Source organism: Parasteatoda tepidariorum, chromosome 3 (genome assembly GCF_982258835.1).
Source record: "Parasteatoda tepidariorum strain Cologne lab strain chromosome 3, Ptep-v5.0, whole genome shotgun sequence".
NCBI classification, from domain to species: Eukaryota; Metazoa; Arthropoda; class Arachnida; order Araneae; family Theridiidae; genus Parasteatoda; species Parasteatoda tepidariorum.
In genome coordinates this window covers 55,115,417-55,121,962 of record NC_141757.1, presented here as the reverse complement: position 1 = coordinate 55,121,962, position 6,546 = coordinate 55,115,417, and the positions used below count along the sequence as shown (strand labels likewise).

The window sequence follows — 6,546 nt, the reverse complement described above, 5'->3', positions numbered from 1 at the left end:
TCATTTTATTATTTTGGAAGAAAGGAAGTTTTTGAGTAAAACTTTTACAGATCTTAATAACTTTAAAATCTGCTTAAAGTCATTCAAATGAAAGTAATTTTATAATAAAAGTAATTTAATAATAAAACTTTTTTTTATTAGTTTATCATTTATTTACTTATTTATTTTGTAATTTGCAAAATTTATTTTAATCAAAGTCATGATGACAAAAAAAATATTATTAATTATAATCCCACTTTAAATTTTATTATAAGTTGTTTTTAATTTTTATTGATTTATTATTATTATTGAATTTATACTAAACTAGAACTATTCGCAAAATAAATTAATTATTTTAGGTTTCAAACAACTTCGTAGCAAAAGAAATACATTTACATAAATTAAAAATTCATATAAAATCTCAAACTTTTTACCTTCAAACATTAACCTCGCCATCATAAATTTATAAATTTCAGTCCCTTTTTGAAATTTGTTTTAAATAAATTTGGATCATAAAACAAAATAAACTTTTTTGAATGAAATAAGTAAATTTGTTTTGTAGAAACATAGTTAATTCAATCCAATTGAATCTATAAAAGCAAAAAGGAGTTATTAATTCAGAAACGAAAGGGGAGCATGCAAAATACGAGAATTGACTTTTAGTCGTTCGTTAAATGTGTTTTAATCGTTCGTTAAATCATATCAAGCTGCCTACACTCCCAATTTTGAGAATGTTCCTTTTAAACTTTTTCCCCAGTTCATTCCGTTTCTCAGTCTGAAGTTCCAGCCAATCACATTACTCCGACTTACGTTCAATGTTTACAATTGAGCGTCATGGAAAAAATGACGCATATTATGGAGAGAAATATTTTAGTAAGTGTAATTTTTTCTTTATTTCTTATTTTTATTTGCATCTTTGTTAGTTACAGAAATATTAAAACGTATGCTTGAGTTTTATTGATATTTTAAGTTATCTATACATGTATATTATTCTTGAATTATTACTGCATGTGCATGCATATCTAGGGTTACGATATACTCGTATACAGATTCCATGAAAAGAAAGTATTTTTAATGTTTTTTTTTTTCTGGGTTTCTTAATCAGACTTAAATAGAAACACTTTGTTCACATGTTATTTACATAAATTCCCATTAATATCACCGTTAGTATCAAATTAATTATTTATTTAGTTGTGTATAATATTTTTAAACTTTGCATTATATTTTAAGTGTTAATCACAAATTCTTTTGTTATTTTAATGCTTTTCCTGAACTGTAGCCAAAAAATATGTAGCAAAGCTTGATAACAATATTTACAAAAAATATATATAGATTTTAAGGTAAAGATATGTGTAAAAACTTTATATACAGTGAATTTTTTTTTTTTCTTTTTGCTCTCTGAAAGGCAATTTAATGTTTAGGTAATCTAAATTTATATTATTAGTATAATTTATTAATTACATTAAATTTATGTTATTAGTATAACTACTAAATGATATTTTTTTGCTACTCTGTCTTGACTGTGTTCAAGTAAATGCAAAAAAACATTTTCAATTATTAAATATTTTTATAAACAATAATTATTTTTATAAGTAGTTATTTTTATAAATAAATACTTTTCTATTTGCATTTAAATTTTCTTTGTTTACTTCATTTTTGTTATGGGTTAAAAACAATCCTTACACTTTCTTATGTATTTAATCTTAGCTGGATGTAACTTTTTTTTTCTTTTCTTTAACATGTTGAATGCCATGCTAATTTTACACGGCTTGCCCGTCTGGCCAAAATGATTTTTTTCAGTATGTATTGCATTAATTTCTTCCAACCATCTTAGTAATGATAATAATATAAAAAAATTAGGAGCATTAAAAATTTATTCTAATAATCTAGGCTTCGCCGTTCATCGGTGACCCCTGTGGCGCTACAAACAAACTCAGTGCCAGTCACTGGTGACCCCTATGGCATTCAACGTGTTAAATTAGTTCAATAATATTAAATTATCAATATTAAATTTAAAAATTATTATGGCTAAACCTATTCCTAATGTAATAAAATGTGTACATTGTGATGAAAACTTTCAACAACTTATTCAAATAAAATACTTTTACATTGATAAGTTCTGTTTAAAATTTTCTAGCCGAACTGAATGCATGACAAGACTCTTATTTGGGTTACATGGAGAAGAAAACCACGCAAACATGTCACGGATAGTCTGGCGTCATGATCCGTCTACCACAAAGGATATTTTACGTCAGCACTGTGGTCAGTGCAAACTTTCTATTCCTTGAGCCATTGCGACATTTCTGGAAATAATGAAGCTGATCACTTCACAAATACTGCTGTTAATTTCCTCCACTTGTTTTTACTCTCCCCTACAGCCAAATCTTCTCCACCATTGTAAGAATGATAGACTAAAATATAAAGAATCTGCCTGATGTGGATGCTGCAGGAAAGATTTGGTTAGGCCTCCTCTGCAATGCTTTGCCAATGTACCTCCTCCAGCAAGTTTTTTAACTGTGTTAAGTAGTGAAAATTGAAAAAGAGTGTGATTCGGTTTTTTCGAAACTTGAAATATGTTTTAATTTAAAAGTTCTGTGCGAAACATGTGAACTTTTTTTATAAATACCTACATTACACAAGTCTTACCAGCTCTTCCTTGAGCCATTAAAATGAACTTAAAGTCGTTTCACTCTGTATAGCAAATTTATCTGTATATTATTACCTTTTACTATGATGTTTTATTATTTTCTCATAATAATGCTAATTTTATTTAACTTTAAACTATAATTTTGTAAATTTGGTTTAGGTTATTCTTACTGGTTAATTTCCCATTGTATTAAGTATGATTTTCCATTATAATTTTACTGCTGTTGTTGTGTTTTCTTTGTTTACTTGCTCTTTTTAATTACTGACCTTTAATTATGATATTACTATCTATATATACATAACCCATGCTAAGGATTTAAAATTTTTAGCCAGTTTTTAAAATTCTAAGCCAAAGGCAAATCGTAACAATTTTTTATGATTGATTTTTTCAGTAGGAAAATGCATATTTATTATAAATTGAATTATTTTATAAAAATGCAACTACAAATTAAGAATCATTTTGCAGTTGGGGAGGAGTAAATGAACAATGAATGGATAAACTTTTCTTTTTGTTCGAAAACAGCATTCGCCAATACTTTCCCCAAAATAACAATTCTGTTTTGCCAAAATTCAAGTTTAATATATATGGTAAGATGACAAATGCTTAGCACAAGCTTTGCATAGATAAAAATCAAATAAATGGTACAGTAGAGAACCAATTATCCGGGATGCTCGGGACCGTCGCTATCCCGGATATCTGAATTTCCCGGTTTTCTGGATCGACTAAAAAGTGTCGTTAATCGATGTTTTATCGAACCCGAAGTACAAGGAAAAAGTGCAATGCATAAAGTAAGAGAAAAAAGAAAGGTACTCCTAACTTTAAAAAGAAAAAAAAAATGGTAGAAATATAACATTTAAAAGAACAAAAAAATTTGCAAGTTTAGACAAGAAAATCAAGTTTAAAAAATACAAAATTCTCATATTTATTTTTTTTAAATAATTACAATTCCTAAATTAAATAATATAAACAAAACCAATGATTAAATAACGCAATATATTTCATACCTAATTATACGGGGGAAACGATAAAATAAAAGGAAAACTTATTAATCTAAATAAAAACACTTGAAAATTATCGAACCGAAACGATAATTAAAAAAGGCACTAGCATAAATATTAAAACCCGAAACAAGGCAAGATCAACGGAATTCAAAACAAAAAAAAACAAAAAAAACCTAATGATAAAATTTATGAATAAAAAGAATTAATTTATTGAGTGCGAAATTTATCGCGAAAAGAAAAAAAATCAAACGTAGTGGAATCAAAAAATCAAAACTGCAATCTGCTTCATAAAATAATCCTATGTTTAAAATAATAAACAATTCTCCTTTTATTTTATTTTTTTGTTGATAAAAACAAGATTTTTAATTACAGCAGATGTGATTCCACACCAAAAAAAACTTGTAATTGATACCGCACTTCCAAAGAATAAGAATTTATTCAAAAGAAAAAGATTTTATTTTTATTAGTCGATGTCAAATAAATATATTTTTCTCTTTTCTTTTTCTGTTCACTGATATGCATGCAATGCATTTTCCCCACCCCCCTCGTAAATCAAGCAGAAAACGAAATCAGCATGCCACACCCTTGAGTTTGATTGACGGCCTAAAGGAAAAAATAAAACATTCCTCCCTTGCCTGCCTTCAAGGTCACGGAGGAAATGACGTTTCTCTGGGTAAACGGGAAAAGAAATCTTCCCCTTCCTTACATTTTCCTTCAAGGATGAGTCCAATTTCCGCTTTTTTCGTTCTAGTTTAAAATGGCGGGAAATTCGAGCAAAAGTTTTCCCGGTTTTCTGGTTTCCCGGTTATCTGGATACCGGATAAATGGTTCTCTACTGTATATCATTTGTGTGTATAAGGATTTAAAGCTTATGGTATACTTTAAGATTGTTCTGTCATTTTTTTCTTTCTTAAATATTGAAACTTTTTACTCTTAAAATGCTATGTCAAACACAATGAGGGTGGGGGGTCTTGAAATGACAATAAATTGACTATATTTTAGTCAGGTTTTTGGCTATCAATAAAGTAACATCCAACTAATCCCCATTCCATTTTCATAAAATCTGAAGAATCCATTTGTACTTTTATAATGTTGCTCCAAAACATTATTTTGTGTAGTATTGTAGATTCCAATATTATTCACAATAATTTTCTAACATTTTAATTTATTGTTTAAAAAAAATTTAATTAACTATAAAGAAGCTTAAAAAAAGTTGATTTGTTTTTATAAACATAATGCTATAGCTTTTGATAAAGTGTTAATTGATGTCAGTGTTTTATTTCTCGGTATAAATCAGGTGACTTAACTTATTTACCCAATTGTGTATCAATGTTTTATTTTCCATTCAGAGCTGTTCGTGTATCAAACTGTAGTAACACACTATGCTTGTTTTAAGAATAAACCGGTTTTTAAAACACTATTCCAGTATGCTGAGCACAGTACACTAGTACCAGTATATGCTGGCTCTAGCATGATACTAGATAATGAAACTACAATTTAGGTATTATACCGGAGCCAGTATCCTGCTAACTTGTGAAACACCAGCTTCGGTATGATACCGGCGGATGAAACGCTGGGTCTGGTATAATTCCCGATCTAGCATCATACCAGAACCGGTATTTCATACGCCGGTATGATTTTTTTTTATACCAGGAATTTTTTCCAATAAGGTACCCTCTTGAACTCACATTTTAAGTTTCTTTTTATAGTTATATTAAACAATAAAATATAATTTAGTAATAAATTATATTTAAAATTAAATTGGAAATATGAAAAGGAAATTAAAGTTAACTTTAAAACTAGCATAGTGTAGGTATAAAGAAGTATGTTTTTTTAGAATATAATTCTTTTATCCTTCCACATAAGCAGTGTTTAACTTTAAATATTCAAAACATTTTTAGATGCTTTAGATAAGTATTTTTTTATACTGTCCTGTAATATTTTATTAATTTATATTAAATTTTCCGCTGGCTGCAGCTAGTAGAAAATTTACTATGCATACAAAGCAGGTGACCAATACAAAGCAGGTGCATACAAAGCAGGTGACCAATTCAGCTAAATCTTGCATATTAAAAAAGATAAACAATGATGCATTTTCCTGTTTAAACCTATCTAATATGCTTACATTAATATTGTTTTCCCTAACTTAGACCAGTCTATGTTTCTGATGGGACCATGATGTCTCATTTCCTTGTACAGACCAGTAAATTCGACTGATATCAGTGTTCCAATTCCCCGTAGAGACCAGTTCATTCTACTGATATCAATGTTCCATTTCCCCGTAGAGACCAGTCCATTCTACTGATATCAGTGTTCCATTTCCCCGCAGAGACCAGTCCATTCTACTGATATCAATGTTCCATTTCCCCGTACAGACCAGTACACTCTACTGATATCAATGTTCCATTTCCCCGTACAGACCAGTACACTCTACTGATATCAATGTTCCATTTCCCCGTACAGACCAGTACACTCTACTGATATCAATGTTCCATTTCCCCGTACAGACCAGTACACTCTACTGATATCAATGTTCCATTTCCCCGTACAGACCAGTACACTCTACTGATATCAGTCCATTCTACTGATATAGACCAATACATTGTATTGACCTACTCTACTGATATCAATATATCATGACCAGTCCATTGTACTGATCTACTCTATTGATATCAGTGTTCCATTTCCCCGTACAGATCAATAAATTTTTTTTTATTGATTTCTATTGGTCATTTTTTGCAGGGTAGATAAAATAAAAAATGAAACTTTAAAAAAAATGATAATAAAAATAGCAAGAAAGATATTAATTTATGATTCGAGATTTTGTCAAAAATTATTGATTAAGTTGCCGCTGTTCTTAATATAAATTCTGATTATATGGTGGAGAAACTTTCTGCATTAACTAAACTTATCATATTT

At 28.8% G+C, this 6,546-nt stretch overlaps 1 long non-coding RNA gene across 1 annotated transcript; it reads left to right on the top strand.

Moving 5' to 3' along the window:
- Positions 1-222: 222 nt before the first annotated feature.
- Positions 223-4,894, top strand: LOC147813809 (uncharacterized). Its single transcript, XR_015432558.1, has 2 exons — positions 223-852; positions 2,117-4,894. It is a non-coding gene; the product is annotated as an uncharacterized LOC147813809 (long non-coding RNA).
- Positions 4,895-6,546: the final 1,652 nt, after the last annotated feature.